Genomic DNA, 15,457 nt, shown 5'->3' with positions numbered 1-15,457 from the left:
GAGGCTGAGGCAGGAGAATCATTTGAACCCAGGATGTGGAGGTTGTAGTGAGCCGAGACCGCACCATTGCACTCCAGCCTGGGCAACAGAATGAGATACCATCTAAAAAAAAAAGCATGTCAAATCGATGGCCGCTAAGACTTAAACCTAGGCAATTTAATTCCTTATAACCACTATTCCAGATGGTCTCCAAGTTCTGTCTATCCCAAAGCACACATCCCTCAATTCTATGCTATATACATTTTTTCATCCATAAGTTGGGTAAAAATTGTACCCCATAGGTTTATTATGAAGATTAAATGAGTAGTACAGGTTAAGAGCTCATAAATGTGCTTGGCACACAGGAATTCCAGAATTAGTTATCATTAATATTAAAGAGATACTCAGAAATATAGGCATTTTAGATACAAAGATTTTTCAACCCCACATTGTCTATAATAGCAAAGGATTTGCAAATAACTCAAATATGCACACTGAGAAATTGGTTAAATAAATGGAGGCAAGCATACTTGGTGGAATATTACATAGCCATTATTTAAATGAGTGTTTCATTATTTAACAAAATGTACCAACTGTCCTCAGGATTTTTAATAATAATGATAGCTAACACTGCCTACTACATGCCAGACAATGTTTTAAGTACTCAGATTTATTTAATCCTTACAATTGACACATTTAGGAAACTATATAACTATCAAGATCTTCTTTTGTTTTTTTGAGACGGAGTCTCACTCTGTCATCCAGGCTGGAGTGCAATAGTGTGATCTCAGCTCACTGCAACCTCTGCCTCCCAGGTTCAAGCGATTCTCCTGCCTCAGCCTCCTAAGTAGCTGGGATTACAAGCGTGCACCACCACACCCAGCTGATTTTTATATTTTTAGCAGAGACAGGTTTCACCATGTTGACCAGGCTGGTCTCAAACCCCTGGCCTTGTGATCCACCCACCTTGGCTTCCCAAAGTGCTGGAATTACAGGCGTGAGCCACTGTGCCTGGCTAACTATCCAGATCTTAATCTTATAGATTGGTGCTAGGAAAGTTTACCAAAATGAGGGTCTTCTCAAGTTAAACAAAACGGCTGCATAGCCTTCTAACTTTGTCAAATTTTCATTCTTTCATTTATAAATTTATGTTTTCCTAATTATAAAAATAGTTCTGTTCATAAAGTTAATAACAACAATTTCATCACTAGAGATTACATGATGATGATCTCTGAGTGATGAAGTTGTGAATGATTTTATGTTTAATTATTGATTTTTTTTAGAGAAAAGGTCTTGCTCTGTCACTCAGACTGGAGTGCAATGGTGTGACCATGGCTTACTGCAGCCCTATTTTTATTTATTTATTTTAATATTTTATAATCAGAAAAAAACAGACTTACAATTAAAGGATTGAAAATGTTGATCTGCTTTCACAATTCACAGTAGCCCTGACCATCGCCTGGAATGTCACCCTACTTCCTGTGGCTCCTAGGCAATACACTCCCCTGAGCTCCCTGGACTCCAGAGCTGAGCCCCTGAGGAGTCCAGCACTTGGGCTGGCTCTGTGTTTCTGTCCTGCTCAGAGCTGGAGGAGCCCACAGAGTGGGTGGGGGACAGCACACAATAGATGTCCTTATCCTGGAGGCTGAGGAAGAGGTGTTTGGGAAGGAGATCTTCAATGCCAGACTTGACAGAAGTGCTGTGTATCTGTGTCTGAGCCCAGCCTTCAAAGCAGAGCCCTCCTACCATGATGGCAGTGATGCAGTCCTCCAGGGTCTCCTCCATGGTGCACGCCAAGGCACCACCACTCACAGCATTCCACTCATCACACTGCACCACTGCACTCTCTGGGCATCTTCCTGACCTAGGCTGGGTGGAGAAGAGCCAGAGATCCAAAGGAAGCCCCAGGTCAGTCTGGGAGCTTAGTGCCCCTGGCTGCAGAGTAGCTGTCCAACGAGGCCCTCAGTGGCAGCAGCAGCGCTGACTTGTCTCATTCCCACAACACTGCTCATTCCTGCCTGTCACCCTCCAGGAGAAATGGGGAACTCAGTTCTCAGAAAAAGCAATGAAGACAGAGCTTCCCCCTGCTCCTGACCTCAGCTCCTCAGGCATCACCTCCCCAGGAAGGCCACTCTGAGTACTAGTGCAGCTCAGGGCCTTCTGGGGTTTTCTCTTGCAAGACTGGGCTCCCCATCCAGCAAGCATGCCCCAGTTGGCAGTCACGAGTTCTGTTCTGGGTGGGCCTGCTTGCTCTCCCCTCACCCAGTGTCTTTGCTCACCACCATATGCCCACATCTAACACAGCAGCTGCCCTTCTGTAGATGCTAATACCTACTGGTTGACTAAATGGAGGGTAAAGCTAGAAGAAGGAAGGAGGGAAGGAAGGAAGGAAGGAAGGAAGGAGGGAAGGAGGGAAGGAAGGAGGGAGGGAAGGAAGAGAGGTAAGGAAGGGAAGAGGGAAGGGAGGAAGGAAGGAAGGAGGGAAGGAGGGAGGGAAGGAAGGAAGGAGGGAAGGAGGGAAGGAAGGGAGGGAGGAAGGAAGGAAGGAGGGAAGGAGGGAAGGAGGGAGGGAGGGAAGGAAGGAAGGAGGGAAGGAGGGAGGGAGGAAGGAAGGAAGGAAGGAAGGAGGGAAGGAGGGAAGGAAGGAGGGAGGGAAGGAAGAGAGGTAAGGAAAGGAAGAGGGAAGGGAGGAAGGAAGGAAGGAGGGAAGGAGGGAGGGAAGGAAGGAAGGAGGGAAGGAGGGAGGGAGGGAAGGAAGGAAGGAGGGAAGGAGGGAGGGAGGGAAGGAAGGAGGGAAGGAAGGAGGGAGAAAGGGAGGAAGGAAGGAAGGGAGGAAGGAAGGAGGGAAGGAGGGAAGGAAGGAGGGAAGGAGGGAGGGAGGGAAGGAAGGAGGGGGAAAAGGAGGGAGGAAGGAAGGAAGGAAGGAAAGAAACTAACTAGCTTAGAGATCCAGTGGATGGCCAGACCAGAAACCTTTGGATGGTGGTAGCGGCTACGTTCCCACTTCAGTTTAGGATGGACTATTTTTATTCTCCATATCAAATAGACTCACCTTGGGTGGGATAACCCCAGCTAATAAAAAAGAGCCAGAACCATCATGACTTCAAGTTGTCTAGAATATGAAGGTCTTTAAAGCCCTTTTCTAATCACATACGTCAGGTCTTTTTTCCAGCTCAGCAGAAAACCCCCTCATGAACCCAATGCAGTTAGTAGCTCCCTTGGACTCTGCAGGCCAATAAAGATCGAGTGAGGCTTGCAGCCACCAGAAAAGCCTCCCACGACCGCCCTGGACCGCCCTGCTGCCCAGGCTGGCCAGGTACCTCCACGGACCTTGCATACCTCTTTTTAGATGCTGAGTCACAGAAAAATACACATATCCCAGGTACAGCTTGGCATCCATCTTAGGTGGGGCCTTTAAAACCCCATGAGCAGCATCAGTAAACAGCAGATCTGTACCGTGAGGAGAGCCAAAGAGTTGAAATTCAGATGACTTCTCTTTTCCAAAATGTTCCTGTCAAAAGGACAAAAGAGATGGTGAAGGAGGGAGGATGGCATAGAGGTAAAGGTAAAACAAACCCCAAAACAGACAAAGGAAACAGAAAGCAAGACATGAGTGGCTGAGGGTGAAGGCAGTGGCTGAGGGTGAAGGCAGTGGCTGAGGTCCCCTGCATCCCTGGCGCATGGTAAGGGAAAGCTCTGCTCAAGTTCCAGCTTGTCTGCCTGGTGTGGCCTCAGGGAAACTGCCAGGGGCCACCCCCCAGATCCATCTCTCTCCACTGCGGGCTGCTGCTCTGTGTTCCCATGGGGCATTCAGCGAAGGCTGCCTTGCGCTCAGGTCACCTGATCACCCTAAGTGCCTGTGGTGGTCTCCATCCTGCAGAGGCTGGTGATCCGACACTGTGGGCTGCAGTCAGACTTCCCGAGCTCCTCTTCTCCCTATGCCAAGCCTGCCACTGAAGGAGCAGCTGTGTGACACCAAACAGTCCCTTCCCCTTTCTGTCCTCCAAAAACCAAAGGGCTCTTTGCCTAGGACTCTGGTTGACTGGCCCAAAGCCATTCCTGACACAGCTCACAGCAGCACCTACCCACGTGTTCTTTCAAATGGCTGGCTGGTGTTTGCTTTCGCAGTGACTCTACGTGAAATGTCACCTGCTGCCCTCCCTGACAACCCCTACCCCCCGCCTCCTTAGGGTACACACAATTACTCCCAGATACACTCTGCGAATCAGTCCCTTTGTCCTCCACAAAGGACACCATCCATGTCCCTGAGGTGGTGCAATTCCACTGGGTGAGAATCCATACCCGTATGTCTCCCACACTCATCTGTGAACGACTCAAGACACGTCTTTGCCTAGTTTGTCTCTGAATCCCCAGTGCTAAGGAGAGAGCACTGGCAGAGGTGTCAGGAGGGCAGGATCATCTGCCGTGGGATGACGGGGGAGCACTTTGCAGAGGAAGAGGGCATGTGAGCTCATCCCGAGAACCCGTTTAGAATGAAAAATAATTAAGTGGAACAAGAGGAACTTCTGCAGAAAGTCTTTAGTCCACCAGGCTGGTGGTGCCAGGCAAGGTTTTATGCCTCTGCTGTCTATAATGCATACAGACTGAGTGGCTTGTCGGTGAAGAGGACCACATGTGGCAGGGCTCCCACTGCACCCTGAACACATCAGGACTTTCAGAGTGGCAAGAAAGCGAGGAAGTCAACCTCCCTCTAAATCCAAGCAGGGAGCACTAAGCCTGAGCGGAGGATGGCTGGTGGGGATACCTGGGCCTGGTTGAGAAGCTCCCAGATCAAGTCCTCCTTGCCACCCACACTTTGGGCCACGACGGTGTGAGAAGGGACCCTGGCCAAGTGGCAGTCCTTGTATTCATCTACCGGCTTCCGGGTGTTGTCCAGGCAAAGCAGCTTATACTGGTCCCTGTCAGCCTTGTTTGCCAAGTTCTCTGGGGAGGGAAAGCCCAGGTGAGCCAACTACAGGAGACCCATGAGCTGTGGTTAGGATGATCCCTGACCCTCACAGAACCATATAATATGTGACCTGAAGAGGACTGAGAGAGAATTTTTTCCAAACACATTTTATACAGATAAGGACTAGAGGTCTCAGGAGTGAAACAGCTGGTTCACAGTCACTGCAGGTAGACACAGGGCTGGGAGGTGTGCCTGGCCCAGGGTCCTCCAACTGCCCCACTTCTCTGTGACTCTGCTAATAGGAATGGTGACAGCAAATGTGTACTGGGCAGTCATAGCTCATCAAAGATTTGCTGAAGGTTCTCAGGCTCTGTTGCATTTAATCCTCACAACAACTGGGAGAGGCCAGTAATATGAGTATCTCATTCTACAGATGAGGAAACTGAGACTCAGAGACTTAAGGTAACTCGTCTGGGGCTGACACATTACCATGCCAGGACAGCCCAGGTCCCCCACTAAAGGGGCCACATTCCCTTTGAGGCAGGGACTGTGGGAGAAAGCTGGGAGGGCAGAGAGCTGGAAGGAGGTCTAGGAGCCTAGTCAGGGTACTCTGCAGGTGCAAAGATGAACCAGAAAGACCCTATGAGGAAAACAGGCTCTTTGATTCCATTGTCTAGGTATTAGAAAATGTTGTGGGTTCAATACATTCATATATTGAAGTCCTAATCCACATTACCTCAGAATTTGACCTTATATGGAAATAGGGTCCTTGCAAATGTAATTAGTTAGGATGTGGTCACACTGGGATAGGGTGGACCCCTAATCCAATACGACTGCTGTCCTTATTGAAAGGGGAAGTTTGAACTCAGAAGACATGCACATAGGGAGAAGGCCATGTGAATATGAAGGCAGAAATTGGAGTGATGTGTCTGTGAGTCAAGCAACACCAAAGATAACCAGCAAACCACCAGAAGCAAGGAGAGCAGCCTGGAACAGATTCTCCCTCACAGCTCTCAGGAGGACCCAACCCTGCCAACACCATGATCTTGGCATCCTAGCCTCCAGAGGTATCAGACAATATATTTCTGTTGCTTAAACTACCCAGTTCATGGTATTTTGCTACAGCAGTCCAAGAAAACGAATACTAATGTGTTACCAGATGGAAACTCTTGACTGTGAGTGGTCCAGGTTCTCAGCACATTGAACAAAGAATTGAACAAAATGCACGAATGAGGCAATGAAAGTGCAGATTGACTGAAGAGAAAGAACACTGCACAGAGTGGCAGCAGGGTCCAGTAAGCAGCTCAAGAGCCCTGATTACGGTGTTCTTTAGGGTTTTTATTAAGCAAAAAGAATTTGGCAACACCCAGGTTCCCATTTAGAGGCCTCTAATTGTTTACACCCTATGAAGGATGGCCCGTGGCCAATCAGAGGCTGAAGGGGAGACTTCTGAGAGAGAGGATGTGGCCTATTTGCTGCCTAATCTTGCCTGGAACTAACTGACTGCACCTGCTGCTCTATTGCTTCTGCCTTAACCCTTGATTACCCTAATTCCCTATTCTTCTGCCTCAGATGGCCTTTGAGGTTGATAAAATCTCAAACCGAAAGAGAAGGAGTGTAATCAGGGCTCCTGTGAGTGGTTACAATTTTAATTCAGTATTTTCTCTAGAAAATATATTTTAAATCTTTACATTAAAAGAAAAGTTTCAAAATGATTTAGTAATGTTAGAATTAAGTTTAGAGAATCAATATGACCTAATGACTTCAAAAATAAATCACTTTTCCACCTTGGCCACTCCAGGGCCCAGGGTGACAGCAGCAGCCCAGGGCTCTCACCCCCACTCATTGTCATAGTCTCATGACATTCTCCTACCAGGCAAGAAGGGAATCTTGCAAAATAGTACACAAGTGACTTTGGGCAAAGGTTAATCAAGGTGGTCTGGCACAATCTGGTTTCCATAAAGTGAGGATGTTTTCAGATACTTCAGGGGGAGATGGAAGATGCTGCCATTATTATTAAGTGTGGTAACTTGAGCATCCAAAGGACATAATTATTATTTGGAACAACTTGATGAGACCCACTAATTAAAATTGTGGATAATAAGACATGCATCAATTGCCAAAATGCTAACAAAGTAGGTCAATGTGTAATAATGAGGAGACAGTGAATTGTGAATAATTGAACAAGGGAATAAAGGACACTGAAGTCAATTTCATGTTAGGGAAAGGCATTAGGTTGTAAGGAACTGGGACCAATGTAAAAAGTGAGGACCTGGCTGGGCGCAGTGGCTCATGCTTGTAATACCAGCACTTTTGGAGGCCGAGGCAGACAGATCACGAGGTCAAGAGATTCAGACTATATTGGCTAACACAGTGAAACTCCGTCTCTAATAAAAATACAAAAAAATTAGCCAGGCGTAGTGGTGTGTGCCTGTAGTCCCAGCTACTGAGGAGGCTGAGGCAGGAGGCAGGAGAATCGCTTGAACCCTGGAGGTGGAGGTTGCAGTGAGCTATGATCACACCCCTGCACTCCAGCCTGGGCAACAGAGCAAGATACTGTCTCAAAAAAAAATGGTTCTTTTTTTAAATTATTAATTATTGTTGTTAATCTCTTACTGTACCTAATTTATAAACCAGATTTTATCATAAGTATGTATGTATAGGAAAAAAATACTATATTAGGGTTTGGCACTATCCATGATTTCCAGCATCCATTGTAGGTCTTAGAACATATCCTCCTTGAATAAAGGGGGACTGCTATGTTTGTTCTTTCTTTAGTGCTCAGTTTGATTAATCTATAAGTCTACTAAACACATTTTATGAACATTTAAACAATACTTACCATCTAATAAAACAAGGTTTAATAATTCTGTGCTGAGAATTACAGGCGCGAGTCACTGTGCCCAGCCAAAATAGAACAATTGTAACAATACGCTGTAATAGAAGTTAAGTGAAGGTGGCCTCTCTCTCTCTCTCTCAAAATATCTTCTTATACCATACTCACCCTTCTTGTGAAGGCACTGCGACATAAATGGAAAGTGCCAGGAATAAGCAATTCACAAGTATGACATTGCCTGCTGTTCTGATAGCATGACAGAATCTCTCACTGTCCTGCTCTGTCCCTCCCTGGATGTGAATCCTGCCTTTGTCAACACTGTATCCACGCTGCCTACATTACCCACCCATTAGTTACTTAGTAGCCTTCTCAGTGATCAGATCCACCACTGTGGTATGACAGGGCTTCTGTGTTCCAGTAACCCTTATTTTACTTAGTAATGGCCCCAAGGTGCAAGAGTAGTAATGTAATATTTTGCACCTTGCCTGGCCACAGATCCAACTATGTTAAGTGATACTGTCGATAAGGGGGAATTACTGTAACAGAATTTCTATTTCTATGTTTCTATGCTTACATAGAAACTCTCCTGTGGCATTAATGAGCTTCACCCATCTCTCTATATAAGGCAATTTTTGGGTAAGAACCAGTTCCTCGGCCGGGCATGGTGGCTCATGCCTGTAATCCCAGCACTTTGGGAGGCCGAAGTGGGTGGATCACGAGGTCAGGAGTTCAAGACCAGACTGGCCAACAAGGTGAAACCCCGTCTCTACTAAGAAATACAAAAATTAGCTGGGTATGGTGGCTCGTGCCTGTAACCTCAGCTACTTGGGAGGCTGAGGTAGGAGAATTGCTTAAACCAGGACCCAGGAGGCGGAGGTTGCAGTGAGCCAAGATCACGCCACTGCACTCCAGCCTGGGCTACAGAGCGAGATTCCATCTCAAAAAATAAATAAATAAATAACCAGCTCCTCTGGCGAGGGTGGGGTCCACGAGGTTCTTTATCTAGCACTTACCAGACACTGTGATGTGCCTCACGAAGCACACATGCCCCACACCATCCTTCAGACACCTGACAGACAGGAGAGCCACAGTCAGACACAGGCCTTGCTTCTTCCCCATGCAGCCCCTCTGAGGGTTGGCCCAGGCCGCTGGCTCACAGGGCTTTTCTCAGAGTTCCTGAGTATCACTCTGTCTCACAGAGGCAATGGCTTTGTCTGAGGGGCCTTTGAACCCCACAGCTAAGCCCAGGCCAGAAGCAGCCAGGAGCTCTGGAAGTCATGAACCCAGACAACTCTGAGGAGGCAGGGTAGGAAAGAAGGACCCTCATTTTCCTCTTAAAAAGCAGACAAAAGCAACAGGTTTAAAAAAAAAAAAAAACTAAAGGCTTTAAGGCTTTGTATGGAGGCTAATAACTTTGGATAGCCTTGGAGTAGTAGCCATTTCTCTTATGGAGCATGGATTATGCAGAGGTGTCTGCCAGGGGCTGAGAGGGAGATGGAGAGGCATGCACAAGAAGCAGCCCAGCAGAAAGATGTGTGCTGGGAGGTCTTGGCCTTTGGCCCTTTCGAAAACCCAGACCCGCGTCTGTAGATCTCAGAGTCAGATACACGAGTCTGTCTTCCCAGCATTCCCTCATCCAGGAGGGGAACATGGGCAGACCCCAAGCTCTGGGGAGGCCAGGGGCTCCCACACAGAATAGTGCTCTGTGGATAGTTAGGAGCAAGGGTTGGCCATGGGAGGCAGCTGGGACCCCAGGTTCCACACTGTAGCTCTGTGTGGCCTGGGGTGGCCCTGTCCACGCTCTGTGCTTTTGTTTCCCCAGTGTCAGGCTGAGGAGGAGCAGCAGTGGGCTCTCACTCACTTGAAGGCTCCTGTGTAGCCGCAGGACAGTTCATGGGAGGACAGGCACACTCGTCTCTCCCTTTCCCCGCACACAGTTGACACAGGCTGGGAACTTCTTCATGTCCGCACAGGAGACACAGCTGCTGGAGAAGAACTTGGCCGCTGCCGCTCCACATAGAGACATGGACCCCAGGGCATGAGCTGGCTACGGCCTCCAGGTCCCACATGTGTGTGAGAGAGCAGCCCTCACTGAGAGCCCATGCATCTGCACATACCTCCCAGGACTGGCCAAGGAAGTGGGTGTGCAGGGGCCAGCCAGTGCAGCCTGCTGGAGGTGGCTGGCAATGCCCATGCATTTAATAGATGAATTACCTTAAAAAAAGGAGAGAGGTTTAGTATACAGGTAAAAGGCCACTGGGCCTTGTGAACACCATCAAGATGAGAAGCAAAAATAATTGACATGGGTTTTAGTCCATCTTGTGGGCTCCAGCTCATGATTATGGCCTCCAGGTAGTTCTTGCACGCTTTACATACATCTTTACAGACATCTTTCTTTCCTGACTGACTACTCTGCAAACCCCAATAACAGATGCAAAAAGTCAACAATCTTATAGAGACTACTTAACTGGCACCCACAACTGTGTAAGGTCAAATTCCTCTAAGAAATCTTTCTTTCTATAAACACACACACACACATTAGCAAAAATAGATGAAAATTTATGCACATCTTTATGACCCTTACTGAATATTTCTAAATTGGTTTCCAGAAATGATATAGAAATGTATGATTTATAATGCCAAGAGCAATGCATACCAATTTCACTGCAAACCTACCAGTGAGAAGTGTTATCAGTTTAGAAATGTCATTACATTACTAGATACAAACTGTTACTTTTAGAATGGTTTTATCTGCATTTCTTTATTAAAAGGGATGAATATTTTTCCTTTATTGTTAATATTCTTAGTTGTAATATCTCAGGCAGTGTGCCAAGCATGTTTCTTTCCTCTAATTTTCACAGTTGTTATTGTACGCTGTTTTAGAGAAAAGATTTTTTAAAAACTGTCAGGGAATTAAACAACTGGAGTTGAACTTAATATTTGAACCATCCAGGTCTGTTTGACTCCAAAACCTATACTGCTTTTTAACTGTCTATAGGTAGGAAATATTAAAGAAAAAGAACAGAAAATGCCAAATTACCTTACACAGAATCCCATGCCAGTGATGAAAAGGGACAAATTTACTTGAAAATTTCTTAAGTAGTAGCAACACAGGGTAAGAAGCACAAGCGAAGGAGTGGAATTATGCAGGCCAGGCACCTTTGTGTGGAATTTCAAGATAAGGCCTTTTTTAGAAGTCTGTATTTTCAGCCACCACTGTACTTATATTTAAAAAAAAAAAAGTGGAGAGTAGCTGGATGCGGTATTGTCTGCTTACAATCCCAGCTCCTTGGAAGGCTGAGGCAGGAGGATTGGTCTCACTATGTTAAGACCAACATAGGTCTCTACAAAAAATAAAAAATTAGCTATGTGTGTTGTCATGTGCCTGTAGTTCTAGCTACTCAGGAGGCTGAGGTGGGAGAGTCTCTTGAGCCCAGGTCTGAGACTGCAGTGAGCCATGATTGCACCACTGCACTCCAGTCTGGGCAACAGAGTGAGAACGTATCTCCAAAAAAAGAAAGAATGAAAGAACAAAAGAAAAGGAAGGAAGGAAGGAAGGAAGGAAGGAAGGAAGGAAGGAAGGAAGGAAGGAAGGAAGGAAGGAAGGAAGGAAGGGGAAGAGTGTGAGTAAAAGCCAGGAAGCCTCCCGTCAATTGAAAAAAAAATGGAGAAAAAGTTCAAATAGAAACATCATAAAAGACTATATATGGATATAGGAATGGCCAATAAGAATATGAAAAGATCTTCACATCTTGAGTCCCCAGAGAAATGCAAATTAAAACCACATGGAGATCATTTTCACTACATACCTATTAGAATGCATACCTATTAGAATGGCTAACTCTGAAAAGACTGACACCACCGAGCACCGGCAGGACATGGAGTAGCTGAAGCTCTTATATGCCGCTGGTGGGAATGTAAAATGGCACAACTATTTGAAGTTAAATTGAACATACACTTACCAGTATGCCCCAGTAATTCTAGATATTTAGAATTTCCCCAAAGATTTGTCCACTAATGTTTATGGCAGCTTTATTCATAATAGCCCCAAGTGGGAGACAATCTAAATGTCGATCAACAAGTGAATGGGTAAATAAGCTGTGGTAAAGCCATTCATTAGAGTACTACTCAGTAATACAAAGGAATGAACCATGACACACACAAGAACATGAATGACTCTCAAAACAATTATGCTGAGTTAAAAAAAAAAAAAAGCCAAACAAAGCACAATATACTGTATGATTCCACTTATGTGAAATCCTAGAAAAGACAAAACTGATCTATACTGGCAGAAAGTAGGAATGACTGGGAGGAGGAAATGGGGTATCTTGAGGGTGATGAAAATGTCATTTATCTTGGTGATAACTATGTGAATCATTATATTTGCCAAGATTCACTGGACTGTATGTATACTTTAACTGAGTGCATGGTATTATATTATAGGTAAATCATACTTCAATAAAAATGATTTTAAAGGCCAGGTGCAGTGGTTAACACCTGTAATCCCAAAACTTTGGGAGGCTGAGGCAGAAGAATCACTTGAGCCCAGGAGTTCAAGACTATAGTCTGAGCAAGATGGTGAGACTCCATCTCTACAAAAACTTTTTAAAAATTAAAAATTAGCTGGGCCAAAAGAAACTGTCATCAGGGTGAACAGGCAACCTACAGAAAGGGAGAAAATTTTTGCAATCTACCCAGCTGACAAAGGGCTAATATCCAGAATCTACAAGGAACTTAAACAAATTTACAAGAAGAAAACAAACAATCCCATCAAAAAGTGGGTGAAGGATATGAACAGATACTTCTCAAAAGACATTTATGTGGCCAATAAACATATGAAATAAAGCTCATCATCACTTTTTAATACAGAAATGTAAATCAAAACCACAATGAGATACCATCTCATGCCAGTTAGAATGGTGATCATTAAAAATACAGGAAACAACAGATGCTGGAGAGGATGTGGAGAAATAGGAACACTTTTACACTGTGGGTGGGAATGTAAATTAGTTCAACTATTGTGGAAGACAGTGTGGCAATTCCTCAAGGATTTAGAACCAGAAATACCATTTGACCCAGCAATCCCATTACTGGGTATATACCCAAAGGATTATAAATCATTCTATTATAAAGACACTTGCACACGTATGTTTACTGCAGCACTATTCACAATAGCAAAGACTTAGAGCCAACCCAAATGCCCATCAATGATAGACTGGATAAAGAAAATGTGGCACATATACACCATGGAATACTATGCAGCCATAAGAAAGGATGAGTTAATGTCCTTTGCAGGGACGTGGATGAAGCTGGAAACCATCATTCTTAGCAAACTAACACAGGAACAGAAAACCAAACACCGCATGTTCTCACTCATAAGTGTGAGATGAACGATGAAAACACATCAACACAGGGAGGGGAACATCACACACTGGGGCCTGTTGGGGGGTGGAGGGCTAAGGGACAGATAGCATTAGGAGAAGTACCTAAGGTAGATGATGGGTTGACGGGTGCAACAAACCACCATGGCATGTGTATAGCTATGTAACAAACCTGCATGTTCTGCACATGTACCCCGAAACTTAAAGTATAATAACAACAACAAAAAAGAAAATTAAAAAACATTAGCTGGGCATGGTGATGTACACCTGTAGTTGCAGCTACTCAGGAGGGTGAGATGGAAGGATCACTTGAACCTAAGAGTTTGAGGTATGCTCACACCACTGCACTCCAGCCTGGGTGACAGAGAGAGACCCTGTCTGAATAAAAAGAAAAAAAAAAGATTTTTAAAAGAAAGAGAAAGTATGTGTAAACAAGCTAAGGGTAGACAGAGTCAAGTAACCTAGACTAGATCATTCACTGAAAGCACTGGCCATATGACAATTTAAAGTAGGAGTAATCAGAGCCCACTATGAATATTTCAGACTGTTCCCGAAACAGGAAAGTTGTGTGTGCTTGCTGAAAAGAGAGAGTTCTTAAGAAGGGCAAAAAGCTGAGAAAGGAGGTGAAGGCCAAGGTGGAGATACAGACTGTCTGAGCCCTTGGCTACTGGCTCTTGCAGGGCATACCAATAACTGTCCCCTTCCCTTTGGTCTTTTTTATTTAAGCTACTTTGGTTGTGTTTTCTGTCATTTGCCACCAGAATAGCTCTTGTATGACTAGAACGCTGAGCTTTGAAAAAAGCATATCCCAGACTCCGGCCTGGTCCAGCAGCCAAGAAGGGGGGAAGGTGAGAGCGGAGGCCGAAATGGGCAGCTCTTGTCTCTGGTTTGTAAACACAGGATGAATTGGGAAAATGAATTTTTGGTAGGGCAGCTCTTGTCTCCGGTTTGTAAACAGGGTGAATTGGGAAAATGAACTTTTGATCAGAGCCTGACATTGCCAGGACAAGAGACAGAGGAAGAACAAGCAGCACTGTTCCAGAACAATTTGGAAACAATCCCAGACGGGCTGCACTCTGGGTTTCCTTGCGACTGCCATTGAACCACATCTGTGCCCTACTTTCCAGCCTTCCCTAGCCCCAGCAGAGCTCTCTGTGTGGCCCCACATGGCCGTGCTGAGCCAGGGAGGGGCCACCACAGTACTTCCCTTCCTTCCATCTTCTTGCTCTGCCCTTGCTGAAGTTACCCCTCACTCCACATAAGATATCCTACCCTAGAAATTATTTACAGCAGCCTCAGACATGGCAGAACCAGGGCTGGACAGAACCAACAGTTGCTGAGCCAGGGAGGGCTCTTCACATGCATGAGTTGATTGACTTTGCATCACTCCCTTCCTCAAATGACCCAGCCAAGAGCCCTAGAGGAGACCACCCTCGCAAAACAGGAAGGGACCCCCTGCATTTATGTACAGGATTTTTACCAGTGTAACTCACCTGTGCCTAGAGCTCTGCCTGCCACTAGACACAATATCTCATTTTCACAGTACTTGTGTGTTTGTCGTGAAAAGGCAATTACTAGTGAATGAAACCAGCTCAGAGATGTCAAGAGACAGCTCAGAGTCACACAGCAGTGAGTGACAGGTGGATCTCATTCTACAGTGATTGCTTTCTCTCTATATCTCTCTACCTCTCTGTTGTATGGTAAAAGTACTGGAAGCACTATCCAGTTTGGGGCAAGAAAGACCCCTCTGGTTAGATGTTAGGCACACCTCACACGTGTCCCACCTGTTCCTTCCCTACACTTCATAATAACCCTTAAGCCCAGGGGAAAAAAATCCCTTCTCTCCTCTAACCCCATTTCCTTCACTGTAAAGAGGATCAGTAACCTCTAGGCCAGGGGTCATGAACTTATTCTGTCATGGGCTAAAGAGTAAATAGCACACAGTCTCTGTCACAACTACTCAACTCTGACCTTGAAGCCTGTGAAAGTTGATCATGCAAAATTGGGTCATTTTTGTCACAACCAACTAAAACAGAGCGAGAAGTCAGGGGGAAAAAAGCACTGGGGACACATAACATTGCTCCACATGTGAAATTCTCAGCAAGCCTGGCTGCTGAAACTGCCCATTGTAACCTAAGACCAGTTTTAGTTAGCAGCTACTGAAACCTCGTTTTACCTGTTACAGTCCCTCAACAATCAGGACTTGCCAGTTCCCCAAAACTTTACTTGTGCCAATGAACTTTCTAGAAGAACATTTCTCCTTTTCTATGGAACCTCCAATCTTCTCTTTGTTCTTTGAACATATGGAGGACCATCCAGTCTGTGTATATGCCCAGAATTTCAATTCTTATT

The 15,457-nt window shown here is 45.5% G+C and overlaps 1 long non-coding RNA gene across 1 annotated transcript; it reads right to left on the bottom strand.

Moving 5' to 3' along the window:
- Positions 1-508: 508 nt before the first annotated feature.
- LOC105716514 (uncharacterized) lies at positions 509-4,019 on the bottom strand. Its single transcript, XR_002477774.2, has 3 exons — positions 3,820-4,019; positions 3,319-3,490; positions 509-1,848 (listed from the first exon to the last, which is right to left on the bottom strand). It is a non-coding gene; the product is annotated as an uncharacterized LOC105716514 (long non-coding RNA).
- Positions 4,020-15,457: the final 11,438 nt, after the last annotated feature.

Source organism: Aotus nancymaae, unplaced genomic scaffold (assembly GCF_030222135.1).
Source record: "Aotus nancymaae isolate 86718 unplaced genomic scaffold, 86718_ANA_hifiasm-v0.15.2.pri h1tg000019l, whole genome shotgun sequence".
NCBI lineage: Eukaryota > Metazoa > Chordata > Mammalia > Primates > Aotidae > Aotus > Aotus nancymaae.
This window is presented reverse-complemented; position numbering and strand designations above follow the sequence as displayed.